This window comes from Rhamphochromis longiceps, linkage group LG1, assembly GCF_057381845.1.
Source record: "Rhamphochromis longiceps isolate RC_006_pf linkage group LG1, R_longiceps_female_GT1.1, whole genome shotgun sequence".
NCBI classification, from domain to species: Eukaryota; Metazoa; Chordata; class Actinopteri; order Cichliformes; family Cichlidae; genus Rhamphochromis; species Rhamphochromis longiceps.
The window spans coordinates 1,238,001-1,255,500 of NC_140557.1; the positions used below are offsets into that span (position 1 = coordinate 1,238,001).

At 48.4% G+C, this 17,500-nt stretch overlaps 1 protein-coding gene across 3 annotated transcripts in view; it reads right to left on the reverse strand.

Annotated features, from left to right (window-relative positions):
- Window positions 1-17,500, reverse strand: part of znf536 (zinc finger protein 536) — a 204,046-nt gene that overhangs the window by 159,108 nt on the left and 27,438 nt on the right. Inside the window, exon 3 of one of the 3 annotated variants that reach the window (XM_085402199.1) lies at window positions 6,115-6,222. The exons of the other annotated variants lie outside the window; for them this stretch is intronic. The gene's annotated coding sequence lies outside the window, so the exon portion shown is untranslated. The remainder of the gene's footprint in view (window positions 1-6,114; window positions 6,223-17,500) is intronic. 3 annotated transcript variants of the gene reach the window in all.

Here is a 17,500-nt window from a genome sequence, read left to right on the forward strand (position 1 = left end):
TTAATCAGGATTAAAATGACCTCACACACAAAATTAAAGTTCCCCAATGTACACAATAAGGGCCTGTATCTTTTTTAAGACATGCTCAGCTTCCTTGGGAACAGGATTGTTTCTTGACAAAGTGGTCTCTGCTCAACAATGAGCACCTTTCAGACACACACAGGGTCTGCCTTTAGAGCTGCAGGGAGAGACGGATTTCACATATCAATCAAAAGGGGGGGTGGGGGGGTCCTCGTTTGGCCAGAGTGGTCCTTCAGAAACCGCGAACGCATCTGAATGGGGGATATGCGTTTCTCTCTTACCACTATTCATAATCACAGAGGACACGGGCACGGCAGAGAGGGAGGGGATTCCTCTTAACGCCGTTTTTTTTTGCACTTGTGTTTCCCTGTACAGGGGGGCTGCACAGCTCCTGAGGCTGGCCCTGGTGCACAGACTGTACAATATTAGGGAAAAGTGTCTTTGTGAAGAGGAAACAGTGTTCAGTGTGTGTGCAAGCACACGCATTCAGCCACCCACCGCGCCGGCCGTGCACGCCGCCGCCGCTAATCATGCTGAAAACGAATAAGGTGTCGGAGCAGGTAATTATTAAAACACCTCAACCCACATATAAGCTACACAGAGCACATTAAACACAGTGTCTTATAGTGGGGCTGTTTCTTTGACAGCTCTATTTATGGGCACACCTTAAAGGTCGCGTTATTAGGTCAGCGGCTTCCCCTCCTGCTCGTATTCAGATCATCTCTGACTCACGCCAGCGCAGACACACTCTGCCTGATTAAACCCGGTCGCTGATGACCCGCTCGTGGTCATGCCGACACCTTTCGCCTGTAAGAGCGTTCATTTAAAAGTAGCGCCCTACCCAGACCCGACCCTGACCCTGTGCAGTCACAATAAGCCTCAACAACCAATCAAAGACAATATCAGTGCAAAACAAGCTCGCGGGGCGTTCCCACCTGAGCGCTCGTCGCATTGTCCCAGATTTGAATTTTTTATAAATCATTTAAGAAAGAAATTCAGAGATGAATATTAACCCATTTCTTTAAAGCGACGCCCACAGTATGGCGATGAACACAACATCATTGCAGATTAACATTTCAGAACGCAGTCTGTGTTTTCTCCCTTTGATGGATCATCAGAGCACCGACAGGGGAAACCTGGGAGGTTACCGCCCCCCCGCTCGCTCCGCGCCTCGTGGATTACATCATTCCTCTTTGCTCAGACCTCAGTCTGACATTAAAGTGTAAATGAAACAAAGTCTTAGTATTCATGTGGTGCATGTGTGCTATTTTTAAATTGGGGTGCTGTGAAAGTGTGGAATTGGGGACAAGGCAGCCTTGCACCGGGCCGTGACACAGACTTATGTTAAACCTAATTAGATCATGATAATAGCTTTAGGGCCCCAGTGATCAATGCTAGAGGTCTGTGGAGATGAACTTTCCTTAAGTTTCATGCCGCACGCCGGTCGTACTCAATTTTCTCACACACACACACACGTTCATGTTTCCATGGCTGCACAGAGCACCGCCTTAAAGCACCTGTGCATTCACGTTTTCAAATCTGGCCTCATAACAGATTTATGTGCTCATCACACACACACACACACACACACACACACACACACACACACACACACACACACACACACACAGCTCACCCAACTGCTGTTACACACAGCAGACCCACAAAAACTCGAACAACCGCAAAGGCCCCGCCCCCAAACCCGCAGGACTGGATTTGATTGGACTGGATAGTGTTTACTGGACCAGTTTGGAGTCAGAGTGATCGGCCTTCAGCTTCAGATATCTTTAAGGAAGGACCCGCTAGTCTCCATTTGTGAGGACGCCCTTTGATTGGCTCACGTGACAAATGTGGCTGAGACCATTCGGCGTGAACGAGTCCCTCGTGACGAATTAAAAAGCGATAAGAGCCCGTCAGCTTTCTCAAAAAGAACGGCCTCTGATTGGTCTCTCTGCAAACTGAGTCACTTCCACCCATAAAGGTTCCCACGGTGGACTCACAGCATCCTTCGCCAGCCACGCCCAAAGTGTCAGAGCTGCCATGGCGGCGCGGAGGTGCTCTGCTGGATTTGACTTCAAGCTTTAATAACATGTAATTAAGATCCTGCTGCAGCAGTACATGGAGCACGCCTGTGATGGGTTCCTTAATAACGGGGAATCATGAAGCCTGTTCGGCATCACCTGAATCCTCCGAGCCGCGCCCATAATGCGATTGTTCAATGCACCCGTAATGCGTCCAAATCACAAAAAAACACTTGCTGATTGGGAGCTGTTTTCCATTAGCAACCTTATGGAGGAGTCTAGTTTACAGCTAACAGACTCCTTGGATCACTCTCGCTGAAGACAAAGAGGATTCCTCACGCCTCCATTACTAACTAATGTAATTTGTGTAATGTAATATTTTAACGTGTCTGCGTCTGCTGACATGCTAGCTAGCTAGCTTGTGATTAGGCTAGATACAGGAAGCTGTGGGAATCCCTGTGCATATCAGCTGAGGTTGTATCAGTTGTTGAATTTCATCGCTCCACCCTAAGTGCTTCGCCCTACGCCGGCTGAGGAGACAGAAGTACTGACTGAAAACGTGTTTGCTTGTATTATTTTCCTGTTGTGCACTCTGTGATTACCGTCAGAGAAAAATTAACCTGCGTATGTGAGCCTCATCGCTTTTTGAATGCCCAAAGTAGTACCGAGCCCTCAGCTGTGGTGTGGGGTTTCTCAGAAAATCAGATGATGGCGACGAGACTTTGTGAGCCACTGCTACCACGCGGCGTTATTTACCCGATACGCCAGCGCTGAAGCCAAAGAACAACGTTCGACTGCCGCCGTTTCCCTGAAGGTCCACGTTAGAAATACATGAAACCAGTTCAGGTAAAGTCCTGTACTGGCTGCAGACCAGTCGCTAACCAGTGTGTTCACATCAGGAAGGTGTCAGCCATAAAGGGCTGTTGGTCAGGCTGAGGAGCATCAAAGAGCATCCAATCAAACTGCTTCATGTATAACCTTAGGCAGCAGATTGGTTAGCCTGCTGCCATCAAACACATCTGTGTCAACGAGAACGCCGTGACTTGTCAGCCTAAATAACCCGAACCTGGCTGAGGTTGGAGCCAAGCAGCTTCAGAGTGACGGGCCGGTCCCAGCCAGGCCTCTGCATCTACAGCAACAGGAGGACGCACACACGGCGTGAGTTTAAGCCGACCGATGGCCATCTCTGAGTGCTTTGCGTGTTTGTTTTGGTTGCTGTAGTTGCGGTTGGGGAGGAACTCATCACACCTGAAGTGGACGGCAGATGAATAATTTAGCGAGCGGCCGGCGTAGTCCGTGGTCGTCTCTGTGTGCTGATAAAACAAGCCGCCCAGAGGAAGGTGTCCCGGATGATGTAAAGAGCTGCTGAAACCCTCCGACAAATAAAATGATTTAAGAGAGAAACTCCCTGAAAGAAACGGCGTCCCTCGGCTCTGTGCTGAATGCGAGGTGTTAAGCTTTCTGTGGCGACATCTATCTCTCGCCACCACCTTGAGGGCATCTTTTAAGCAGAGGAATTTAGCCATTACGTGGCATTAACCTCATTAGAAAACACTCTTTAGCTGCTCCAAGATAAAATTGATTTACAGCTGCCATTTCCACCGCTGCTCTCGATCAATGGTTAAACTATCCCCTTTATGGCCCCGTGCACACTCTCTGCTCTTTTCTCCAGTTTTCTTTAACTGCTCTTTAATTTCATTCCCCCGTCCACTCTTGTCCTTGTGCCAGGTACACATTCGCTGACAGGAACAGAGCCCGTCTCTGCACCCCAGTGGGACCGTTCTGGACTCACTATCACATCTCTGGCACAAAGTATTTCTGAGATAAAACAAGTTCATCTCAACCTGATAAACATCTTGCTGAAGTTTTAGTTTAGGGTTGCTGTAGCTGCTGACGGAGTGGCGAGCCTGCGCAGCTGCATGGCCGTGTTTGCAGGGATTAAGGTCTAGATGTGCTGGTACAGATTTGGGGTTAGACTGGTCCAAAGTCTGCCACAGACGAGCTTAAATGCTGAGAGTGTTCTTTGGTTTCTGGCCTTAAACATCAGCCCTGCTGGGTAGGCCTCTTAAATCTAATTATAATAGCACTAATGAACCAGTGTTAGAAATAAAATCTTAGAATTTCACTCACCTAAACTGGAGCTCCGCCTTCTTGGACGGCCTGCTAGTACAGTGACCTCACAGCAGCCATATTATTGGTCACATGTTGTCATTAAAAATGCTCCAACAGCACAAACACGTTGCAGTTAGCTCAGACAGCTAGCAGCTACAGCCACCTGTGCCACCATGCACCTGTCAGTCAAAGAGGCCACGCCCCTAACATGTAAACTCAGTTTAAACAGCTGAGTGACAGAAACATCCTCCTCTGTAGACGTGCTGTGTATTCGGCTGTAAACGGGTTTATTTCTGCTGGAAAGGAGCCTGTGGGGACCAACTCACTGCTGCCTCTGCTGGATGTCAGAGGAACTGCAGCATTTGTCACTTTCAGCTCTGGAGTTTGAGACGGCGCTCAAAGCTCCGCATGAAGCTGATCTGTGGACTCATTGCACTGAGACGGGTCTCTGCAGGTGCTTTGATGAGAAGATTTTGGTCATTTCAAGCTACATGTTTGAGAAGGCACGTCACACTTTGCTGTGTCCACACGAAGTGGATGTAAGAGGCCGTGTACAGGTTAGCCAAGCAGAAAAGCCACACTCCGTGTGCCCGCGTGGCCCAAAGTCGAGGTTTGCCTGCCCACTTCTGACAGCTCAGGTTTATGCGGACGTTTAAGCAAATCACACAACGCTGTATTTCTTTGACCGATCGATACGACCACCATTCCAGCTTTCCTTACTTCCCTCCCTCCTCCTTTCTCATCTCCCTCTGTCTGAGAGAATTGATCCGCACGCGTGGAGTGATATCAGCCGGCAGATAGAGCGATACGCCCCGCTCCCTCCCCGGCCCTCCTTTCACCACACTTCTGACACATAAATAAAATATGTGGCCTTTTTGTTTCGATTCACCGCCGTGTTAGTTCTGAGAAAAGAATATGGCGCGCAGGGCTCACACGGAGCTGTTGGTAGACAAGAGGGAGCTGAGAGCCGGCTGGTTGCCATCACTCACTGTTCACAGGCACTCTCCAAAATCCCCTGAACTTTCCGACATACGCATTTGTTAGAGTGACGCAGTCAGAGTCTGAAGAATGGCATCAGAAAATTAATGTGAGCACTAAATTATTCAGACGTTTTTTGCCATAATTCCTGACTTTACAACGGCACACTGCTGCACACACACACACACACATCTATATATTCCCAGTGCCATCTGAATTATTGCAGATCCGTTTAGTGTCGGCATCCAAAATTGGCAGAGGAGAGCACGAGAGGTGATGTGAGGAGAGTTCAGCCCCCCACCCCAGCCCCTGTCCCCACTTTAATACCAGCTGAAATAAATCTGCATGTATCGGGCCTGCTGTTAACACACCAACGCAACATGTTCCTCTACACCTCGGCTAGATGTTCCCGATATGGGGCAAAGGCATTTCCGCAGCTGCACAACAAATATCTGCTAGGTGAACTAACCTCGCATCCTCGGAGCGTCGGGCCGGCCCGACCGGCCTGACCCGCCCCCTCACCTTTATGTCAGGTCACACACACGGGCGTATTGATGTTACGTAACGCAGGCCGGCCACGCACCGGCAGAGACGGCTGAGATAGCAGAGGTGCGACGCAGCAGCTTGGACTTGGAGGACCACGACACCGGCTCGCTAACGGGATTACAGAGGAATTATCTGTCGATATGCTCATGCAGTCTCTCGCATGTCCAACTGCTCAGCAAGCGACACCATCGTCATCATCACCCCATACACGCAACATCATAATGGGCTCAGCAGAGACTTCCCCTCCTCTCCATCTTTTCTCTTCTCCTTCCTTCCTTCCTTCCTTCCTTCCTTCCTTCCTCCTGCACTTGAGCTTCACTCATTCACACCACACTGCTGCGACCTATAAATACCCAAACCACTCACAGTTATTCCCTCCACCTTCCCCGCCTCACTTCCTCTCCCCTGAAAGCCCTGAGTCACCTCAGACAGTCACCTCAGCAGGTGGGTGGGGGCGCTTTCTTAGACAGCGTGATGGTGACGGTGTGCTCAGCGCCGTAAGCCGGCTTCAGCTCCAATTCTACTTGCCGCTGATCAGGGAGCCCTGCGAGAGACAGAGAGAGAGATGAAAAAGTGCTGAGTCCGCCTCCAGAATCCCCTCCCCAGAAAGGGGTTCCCCCCACGCCCCTGGAAAAAGGAGGGGGGTGAGTTGATGCCCTCACACCTGTGCGGTCACTGACTGCTCGGACAGTCAGAATATAACTTTCTCCGTCCTTCAGCCTGAAACACATCCAACCCAAGCTTTATTTATCCGAACAATCCAAATGTGGCGGCAGAACCCGATCGAGGAAATTTTACTTTTACAGTTTGCTTATGTCAGAAATTCGCATGTAATTAAATTAAAGTCAATTTTGGTTTCTTTTTTAAAAAGTGCTGTTAGTTAAAGTAGAAAGTGAGACTGACGCTGAGGTGGATGATTTGGGACACTTCAGTACGAGTGGTGGTTTGACCACCGTTAGCACAGACGCTGCACAGGCAGCGAGCGCCTCACTCACTCGCACAGCCAGTCGTTAGCTCTATGAGCAGCCTGAAACCTCAGCTCCGTCCGTCTCCCATATGAAACACACGTTTCATGTTTGGCTTTTAAACCCAGTTTCAGAACAGTTCACATGTCATCTTAAATAAAATCATAAAGCCCACCATCACTGAGGGACGTCAGACAAAATGTGCTTCCCTGTAAGATCACGCGGGGCCAGACATGGTAACTCCAACATCACCTCCAATTAAAAATGAAAACGCCAAACTTCAAAATGCCAATCCTGACCGACGGGCGGCGTCTCGGCCCTCTGCTGACAGAGTGCACGGAGACGCTGATTCCAACAGGTTCCTTCACTCAGACTGGCTGTAATGTTGTTTCTTCATGGGAGCAAAGATAATGCCGGTGATATGAAGTTACTGATACTGTAAAGCAAAGCTGCTTCTCGCTCTCAGGTTCAGACCGAAGCCCTGCACATTAAGGCTTTAAAGGAGCAACCAGCTCCTGCACAGAGCTGCAGATCCATATTTCATGCAGCAGATATCCAGGTCATTAAGCAACATTCTGACACCTCTGTTATTTACTACCCCGAGCGCTTTCCTACCTCGTTTAATCAGACTTTACTAAAAGCCGCTGACTCAGAGAGAAACCTTCTTTCTTTCTTTCTCTGTGCTCTGTTTATGTTTATCTCCTCGCTGCGTTCTGCTGCATTCGCCGCCTTCCTCGCCTTCTCTTTGCTTACTTACTCATATCTTTCAAAATGTCTATTTCACACGGGGCTGGGGGGGCAGAGACACAGATCACAAAAGAGCAAATAGGGGGGAGAGGGGGATGAGGGGGGTGCTCCCAGCCAGCAGTCGGGTGATAAACTTGTAAGCGCCTCACCAAACACACGCCCTCGCCGTCCCCACGCCGATGTGTTAAACAGCCAAGTGCACCGTTTTCTCCTCAGAGGAGGGTTACCTTCGATTTTCTCTGCTGGGAAGGGAGCTGGCGGGGGGGGGGGGGTCAGCTCAATACAAGTTACCTTTAATGGGCGAATCAGGACGCAGAGCTTCAGGAAACAAGAAGGGGCAAGTGTGTGTGTGTGGGGGGGGGGAGCAGTAGGGGTCAGGGGTCAAGAGCCGATCAACACATACACACAAACAAACGCTCACACACACACACACACACACACACACACCACCACCACCATCCCCGCTAAATGAAACTTGGATGTAATATTGTTCTTGTCACCACGGCCATCAGATGTCCACACACACACACTCACACACACACACTCACACACACACACTCACACACACACACTCACACACACAGAGCAACAAACAGATACACAAAAGGTGTAGTGAAGCTACACATTCATGAGCACCAGCCTTCCACACACCCCCACCCATTCCCCTTCTCTAGCACACACACACACACACACACACACTGCAGGATAAGACATGAGGAAATGGATGCCCATGTTTTGTGGGACCACCTGTTCATCCTGGATACAAGTCTGAGAACCCAGTAAGGGTTAACCCTCTTTGTGGGAGGGAGCCAGGAACGTGTGTGTGTGTGTGTGTGTGTGTGTGTGTGTGTGTGTGTGTGTGTGTGTGTGTGTGTGAGCGCTGGCACCGCCCCATCTGAAACGTGCCCCATGAGTGGCAGACTGGCTCAGGCTGTCCGGCTGGGAGGGAACAGAGCCCACTGCTGGACCACCTCCCCAGCAACACACACACACACACACACACACACACACGCACGCACACACACACACACACACGTGCGCGTAATCCTTTCTATGGGGAGCATCTTTGCTCTCCATCACTACCTGCTCGCCAAAGAAAAAGAAAGGAAGAACAAAAGGAGGAGGACAAGTTGGTTTGCGGTCGAGTGTTTGGATCTAATATTAAACTATATAAAAATCAAACCCCACAAATGATTCATGCGTTCACATGACCCCTGGTTCTTTTTCAGCACAATGCATGAAACAAGGCAAAGCACTGGAGATGAGCTCGGCCACACGAGTTCTTCAGAGGAAACCGATCCAGCGACCTCACTCAGGTTAGAAGAAAACAGAATCAGGTTTCCTGATTCACGCCTCAAAATTACTCTAAAAACAGGGAAGCATTCAGCTCTGCTTACTCCATCGATAAAGACAAACACAACTAGAGAAATTAGTTTTATATAAAGTCCTCACATCTATACTGTATACACAGGAAAAGTTATTATCTCTTATTTATTCCAGATTCCAGCATCTTCACACTCTGCTCCACTGCTCATATAAATATAAATATGCTGCTGTCTGTTATCTATTCTGTTACACTCAGAGCAAAGAAATAACCAGAGCGCAGGTCCTTTGTATGCGTCCACATACTTGTCAACAAAGTTGATTCTGATACTGATTAAAAAATAAAAACAGAGGGAGGAAGCCACTCAGCCAGCTGACTGTGGTTAGGACAGGAAGATGGAGGACGAGGGTTAAACTGTCCGCAGTGAAAGCTGAAGGTTTCACAGAGAGTCTAAAGGCGAGCTGCACGTGAGCAGAGCCAATGGCGAGACCGAGAACAACCGATGACATGTTTATTTCTATAAAGGCAGAAACAGAGACCTGCAGCAGCCTCGTGAAACATCGGAAATACCAGAAACACCAGAAACATTGGAAACATCAGAAATACCAGAAACATCGGAAACATCAGAAACATCGGAAACATCAGAAACATCAGAAACACCGGAAACACCAGAAACATCAGAAATACCAGAAACATCGGAAACACCAGAAACACCAGAAACACTGGAAACACCAGAAACACCAGAAACACCGGAAACATCAGAAACACCGGAAACATCAGAAACACCGGAAACACCAGAAACACTGGAAACACCAGAAACATCGGAAATCCCAGAAATACCAGAAACATCGGAAACCCCAGAAACACCGGAAACATCGGAAACACCAGAAACATCGGAAACCCCAGAAATACCAGAAACATCGGAAACCCCAGAAACACCGGAAACATCGGAAACACCAGAAACATCGGAAACCCCAGAAATACCAGAAACATCGGAAACACCAGAAACACCGGAAACATCGGAAACCCCAGAAACACCGGAAACATCGGAAACATCAGAAACACCAGAAACACCGGAAACCCCAGAAATACCAGAAACATCGGAAACACCAGAAATACCAGAAACACCGGAAACCCCAGAAATACCGGAAACATCAGAAACACCAGAAACATCAGAAACACCAGAAACACCGGAAACCCCAGAAATACCGGAAACATCAGAAACACCAGAAACACCGGAAACCCCAGAAATACCGGAAACATCAGAAACACCAGAAACACCGGAAACCCCAGAAATACCAGAAACATCGGAAACACCAGAAACATCGGAAACACCAGAAACATCAGAGATACCAGAAACATCGGAAACACCAGAAACATCGGAAACATCAGAAATATCAGAAACATGGGAAACACCAGAAACATCGGAAACCCCAGAAATACCAGAAACATCGGAAACCCCAGAAACACCGGAAACATCAGAAATACCAGAAACACCAGAAACCCCAGAAATACCAGAAACATCGGAAACCCCAGAAACACCGGAAACATCAGAAATACCAGAAACACCAGAAACCCCAGAAATACCAAAAACATCGGAAACACCAGAAACACCGGAAACCCCAGAAATACCAGAAACATCGGAAACACCAGAAACCCCAGAAATACCAGAAACATCGGAAACACCAGAAACACCAGAAACATCGGAAACCCCAGAAATATCAGAAACATCGGAAACACCAGAAACACCGGAAACCCCAGAAATACCAGAAACATCGGAAACACCAGAAACATCAGAAATACCAGAAACACCGGAAACCCCAGAAATACCAGAAACATCGGAAACACCAGAAACACCGGAAACCCCAGAAATACCAGAAACATCGGAAACACCAGAAACCCCAGAAATACCAGAAACATCGGAAACACCAGAAACACCGGAAACCCCAGAAATACCAGAAACATCGGAAACACCAGAAACATCAGAAATACCAGAAACACCGGAAACCCCAGAAATACCAGAAACATCGGAAACACCAGAAACATCAGAAATACCAGAAACACCGGAAACCCCAGAAATACCAGAAACATCGGAAACACCAGAAACACCGGAAACCCCAGAAATACCAGAAACATCGGAAACACCAGAAACACCAGAAACACTGGAAACACCAGAAACACCAGAAACATCAGAAACACTGGAAACACCAGAAACATTGGAAACACCAGAAACACCGGAAACATCTGAAACCCCAGAAATACTGGAAACATTGGAAACACCGGAAACATCGGAAACAGAAATACCAGAAACATCAGAAACATCAGAAACATCGGAATCACCGAAAACATCGGAAACACCAGAAACATCGGAAACACCAGAAACATCGGAAAAACCGGAAACATCAGAAACACTGGAAACACCAGAAACATTGGAAACATCAGAAACACCGGAAACATCTGAAACCCCAGAAATACCGGAAACATTGGAAACACCGGAAACATCGGAAACATCAGAAACACCAGAAAAATTTGAAACACTGCAAATATCAAGAACATCAAAAACACGAGAAATATCAGAAACATTAGAAACATGGTCGATACATCGGGGGAAATGGCGTGCTTGTGGTGTCTACACAAACACAAGACTAACCCAAACTTAACCCCACGAGGTGAGGCCAGCGGGTTACAGGTGTGTGTGTTGGGGGGGGGGGGGGGGGGGGGGGGGTCCTGCCCACACCAACTGTTTCACACAAACACCTGAAGTATCTGAATCATGAATCTCATCGTTCTCCAAAGTGTCTACAAACCCCCCCACCCCACCCACCACCACCAACAAATAATCACCTCCTCACAGGAAGGCGAGGAGCATAAAAAAACAGCAATCTTGTCTTTAAACGAAAAGGGGAAAATATTTTAAGGGGCAATGAATTTCGTGGAGCTGAATAGGATGTTGGTACATGTTTTACTAAAGGAAATATAATGGCAGACTATTATTAGATCACATTAATCATGAGTGTGCCAAAGGCAGTGACAGCCGTGCTGAAAAGGATTGAAAACGCTGGTAATGGATATAAATTACCCATTGTGTGATAAAAGGATTTTTTCTTCACTAAGAAGGTAAAAAGGAATAAAAACACTAAGAGAGCCACTAAACGGTGTGTGTGTGTGTGTGTGTGTGTGTGTGTGTGTGTGTGTGTGTGTGTGTGTGTGTGTGTGTACATATTTATCTGTGTGTGTGAGTGTCCTGCTGCCTGCCTGCCTGTGTGTGTGTAACATGTAATAATACAGGGTTATCAGTGCGGGATTAAAATTTTAAGGGAATCAGATAGTGACAGTGAGGCCCTGCGTTTAAAGGCGTCTCTGACAGAAAAGAGCGAAGGATTAAAAACAGATTAAATTGGTTCATAGTGACGGAGATGAAAGGAAGGAAGGAAGGAAGGAAGGAGGAAGAGCGCGGGGGGAAGGAGAGAGTGCTTTGACAGAGGTCTGTCAGGCTTTTGGCACCGTGATAATGAGTCACATCTCCCATGCACTGTTATTTATCGCCGACTTGGCTCACAAACAAAAGATCAATAATTTTGAGCAAATCTAATGTTGTCCTCAATGCTAATGTGCTCATCCATCACATCTGCCATCTTCACCGAGATGGACTGATTCCCTGTTTATTTGGAGATCAAATGCAATTGTATCACATGTCTCTAATAACAGAGGAAGCCCCCTCCCACGTGAGCGCGTGCGCCTTGGATCGCGGCCATGTATATGTAGTCGAGCCGTCGTGCTCGGGATGTCACGTATGTGTAAATGATAATATATGGAAGGAAAAGGCGATGCGTCGCCACGCATCAATCTTCATTTCTTCCTCAGACCTTGCTTTGTGAAATATGAAGTGTGTCAACGGCCTGTCCCCCCACAACACGGGAGGCGCGCGAAGATCCGTCAAAGCGGCCCGCCTGGCGTGGCGCGGCTCGCCCGCAGCGCAAACGCGCGAGAAGACAGCAGATCCTTCACTGACAACTAGCCCTGGGTGAGACACTTCCCAGCCACCTGAACTCAATCAGGCCCCAGTGGAGGCGGCGTTTGGGTATTTCATTTCATCTCCGTCCCCTTACTCACTCAAGGTGCGTTTGATTTATCTCCCGATGCTACGCGCAGGAACGCAATTCGCATTTGGAATCTAGCGTCGGGGTTCGTTTTCCGGGCGGGATCAAAGGGAAGGCCACTCCGACCGTCGGCTTCGTCTGAGAGTTTCTCTGCTCTCCGTTGGCATGTCGAGCTCACCCGCCGAACGCCGATATCGAGCAGGGCGACGGTGGAGTCGGTGGCAGGTGGAATACGCTAAGCTCCTTCCCTGCTCCCTGGGTGAGGTGTGAGGAGCAAAACAATGACAGACAAAGGTCACCTGGCCCACAACGCCCCACCTGCTGAGGTGTCGACCTGCCAAACGCACCCCTGAGGAAGGAGGAGGAAAGGAAGGAAAGGAAGGAGTGTGCAAGGGAACAAAGACTTTAAGAAAAGACAGCCCGGTCCTCGGGATGACCAGCAGACGGGATCGGCATCTATTAAACGGGATGTTTGGAGCAACGATTTCTTCCACGATGACACCATACACAGTCATGTGACGCTCATCCTGCAGAGAGACTGGCGCCTTTATGGACGGGGAGACATTTAATCCTGATTGCAACGACGTCACTAACGGGAAACTGGAGACAAACAAATGACCCTTACTGATCCAAACGAGTCTTTGTTAGCTAGTTAACGTGCATAAAGCTCACTGCACACCTGAACCACTAAGACACGAGCCAATCGGGGTCTGCGGTGCAGACATCACAGTAGACAGTAGTAGTGGCGTGAACAAGCATGGCGTCCAGTCAGCGCAGTGCTGCTAGGACTGACCTCACATTTGCCTGAGAACAGGCTGCGTGACCAGCGATAAAACAGCAAAAACATCAATAATTAATACGTGTCATCATCGTCATCATCCATTTTTATAAAACACAGAAAAAGTTTTATTCCACTGTGACGTAAAATTATAACATTACTCATCACTAGTAAATATTATTTTATTTATATCGGTTTAAATAAGTGTCAGTTTACAAAAGTAATATCAGCTGTTCTTAAATTAATTCCGTTTCGTGTCCTAAACCTCGTGTGAGCCTCTGCCTCCATGTTTTTAAAAAAAACACACTTCAAAGTAAGAGTCCAGAGATTTCGCAGATTTTGGAAATAGTAACAAATAACAAACGGCTCAAATGTGTTTCTGTACATTTTTAGTTTGTCAGGGATCTACGCACGGCCTCACGGTGGACGATTTCTTCAAACCAGCTTCATTTTACCTTCGAAGCAGCATCTTCTCATATGTGGAATTTTCTGTGCATGAAAGTGTTTATGACGAGGGCAGCGTGCACTGAGCTGTGTCTCAGCCCGGCTGCTGTATGATGATTTGGTGGAAGGTGAGAGGAGAAGATGCTGGCTGCAGCAGGTCGGGACCTTGGCAGGTGAGATAATAAAGCCTTGACATAAGGCTGAGAGCAGGGAGGCACACCACGACCCGGTGCACCTCCCAACTGCACCTCATTCTCTCTCTCGCCGGGTCTTTCCACCCCGCTGTTTACATGCTCAGACACCTGGGAGGGCGGCAGACGTCCTCCGTGTTCAGAGCGGTGTCAGGGCACAGCTAAAGGTCAACGTGCACAAGCGGCGCACGGCGCAGAGGAGCACATTTTTGCTTTGATGAAATGTCTTGGACGTGTGATGGCGTGTTTGAGAAACAGCTGCAGTTTAACTGACGCTGAGATGCAAATGCAAACACATGCGGCGTGAATGACACAGAACCGTGGAGTCATCGGCGTGACACACGGAATCACAGGTCAGCGCCTCTGATTCAGACAAAGCTTTGTGTGACATCGAAGAGTCACGTGTTAGATCTGTTCGTGGAAACGTAGAGTTTTACACCCGCAGAGGAAGCGCGTCTGAGCCTGGTTTGTAATAAGTTACCAGTGTACCTCTGTAATGAGCGCACACTATCACCATCATCATCAACGCCATCATCTGCAATCATCAGGCCGATCAGACGCCGGATTTTATTACAGCTAGGATGGCATGGGTAGTCAGAGGATGGTGATGAAGCCGTGCGAGGATCCGTTCACACCGAGCGCGTCTGCGTCTCACAGAGAAGCAGAGCAGGAGCCCGTGTGCACCCTCCCCCAACGAACGCCTCGATTTACATTTACGCCTAAATGCGTCCAACGGCAACAAACAAGAGCTCGAAAACATGATTTATGTGAAAAACCTGAATCACAAACACGCGTCTGGTTAATGTGCGGCACAAACTGAACTCACCCTGACCCTCGACAGGTCGCGTGAGCCGTGTGCGTTTCTTCTGCTCGGGCTCTGGAGGTTTGGGAGCTGAAGCTTCCTTCAGCCTCCACCTTTCATCCATTTCACTGATTTAGTATCGTCAATCATTTTCGGACAAGTGAAAATAACAAGTGAAAAGATCGTCTCTGGTTTGTGTTTATAGCAAGGATGCATTTTAATTTATTCCTCCTATCAGCTGCCAGCTCACCTCAGACACGCGACCGCCCCAGACTGGCTGACAGGTACTCATCCAGGCACGTATGACATCCAGGCTAACGGTCTCTATTCATTACTGTTCCAGAGCAGCTTTGCATGATTCACAGTTCAGAATGAGGCTTCTTTTTCTGATCCCGGGTCAGCCCCTCCTTTCTCTGAAAAAAGCTCCTCCCACTCACTGCAGGTGGGTGGGGCTTGTAGCCCCTCTCTGCGACATCGTGAAGATCCAGCTGAGCGTTGGGCTTGCAAAGATTACCGCACACTGAGCTGAATATTAGAAACTCTGGCTGTGTTTGACAGGAAGAGGAGAACTACAACAGGAAGTGAGGAGCAGCGCCACTTTACCAGCGGGTATACGTGCGATGGCAGCGTTCAGGGCAGGTGTGGAGTAATCGTCTGTAACGACCTCGCAGGACGGACAGGTGCCACGCACAGGCCTCTCTCTCGTTTGGTTCCCGAGTATCGCCGCCCGCGGGATTTCGCTGCTCCAAAGAGCAGTGTCAGAGATCTCGACAGCACGCGACGTTTCCCTGAGCCGCTGTCATGTTCCCTCTGCTCCTCGCTTCCACCCCCACCCGTCTCCTCTGAGCCGCTCAGACTCGAGCTGGAGACTTTCTCCCTGAGCATTTTCACTTGTCATTTTTTTAAACACACATATCAAAGTGGAGAGTTGGGGGGGGGGGGGGGGGGGGGGGGGCAAAGACAGATGTTTCTCTTATGCCTTTCTACTCGAGTACAATGAACCTTTGGAAAGGGAAGAGAGAAAGAGAGGCAGAAAAGACATTTGCAGAGATCCTTTTGCAATCCACATCCTTTCTCCCGACGACTGGCAATACATCATTTGTATTGATGCAATATTAAATTTCAATATCGCATGTCAAAAGGTACAAAATGATAGATCATAGCCTAACTAAATGAATTATTAAAGGCCTAAGCCAGCTATGCTATCGGCTCCTCTTACAATCAGCTGTGTCAGAGGAGTGCAGTTGGTGATTCTGGCAGCGTTTCAAAGCTTTGTCGTTTTTCTTTCTAGTCGCATCCCGGCTTTCTTAATCGAGCTTTCTGTCACTTATTAATGTTCCCGAGGAACTCAAAACCACAGATCTTTCCCTCCCAATAAGAGCAGGCCTAACTCACGTCCTTTCATTCCTCCAGGAACATTATTATTTTCAAACTATTAATGAATAAAGTCATAATTAAATATTCAATACTGAACAGAGGGTAAGCCAGAGGAAGCATGTTGACTTCTGTTGGATGTCTTAAGTGCAGCGAAAGTGTGCAGAGCGGCGGTGGAGGCGGAGACTCGTTCTGCGTGCTGTGATTTATGTGCTCCTTCTGCGACCCTCGAACTTTATCTCTATTGTCTCCGTCTGATAGAGCGACGTTGCGACCCTCTCTGCGCCTTGCCACAGCGCCGCCGCTTACCAGACTCCATGTTGGATTCTAATTTACGACCTGAGTCAAAGGTCGCATCTCTGAGGCCTCGTTGAGCCGTCTCCTACAGAAGGCTGAGTCGAGTCTTCCAGTCCTTCCTCTTCCTGCTTCAATCTAAAGCCAGTGGCCGTTAACGCCAACTTAACCTTCCTAACACTGAGAGGCGTTTCCTGGAACCCTCATAATCAAAGACACTCGTGGAAGTGATAACGAGCAGACGAGGTTAATATGGTCTGCAGGACCTTGAATGCCAGCAGAGTGACGCTCGACCCTTTGGCTGGTGCTTTTCTGCAAACCACTCGCTGTCTTCATCGTCTCTGGCAGTTTAATGAGCCACAGGTGCAGCTGCCTCTCAGGTGAGTCTCTCCTCCACGTTGTTCTGCTTCTGCCCAGGGCTAAGAGGGACCCTCACCGCTCACAGAGCATCTCCAGACCCGAGCAGGACGGTTGAAGCACCAGATGAGGGCCTCTCTGAAGAGGCAGCTGAATGATGCTGAGGACCGCCACAGTCACAACCTGACTTTCAAAATAAGAGCAAGGGGGTTTCACACAGTAAAAATAATAATGATGGGATTTTTAAAAGTCCCATTATGAGTCAAGCCAAGTCACATCTGTATGTGGTTTAAAATGGAGCACTGTAACAAAAAATAATTTCCCCCAGGGATCAATAAAGTATTCTGATTCTGATTCTGATTCTGATATGTGCGAAAAGGTTTTCATCAGTGAAACCTCTCTGTGACATCAGGCACTGAGGGCAACAGGCTAACAGCGACGTGTGT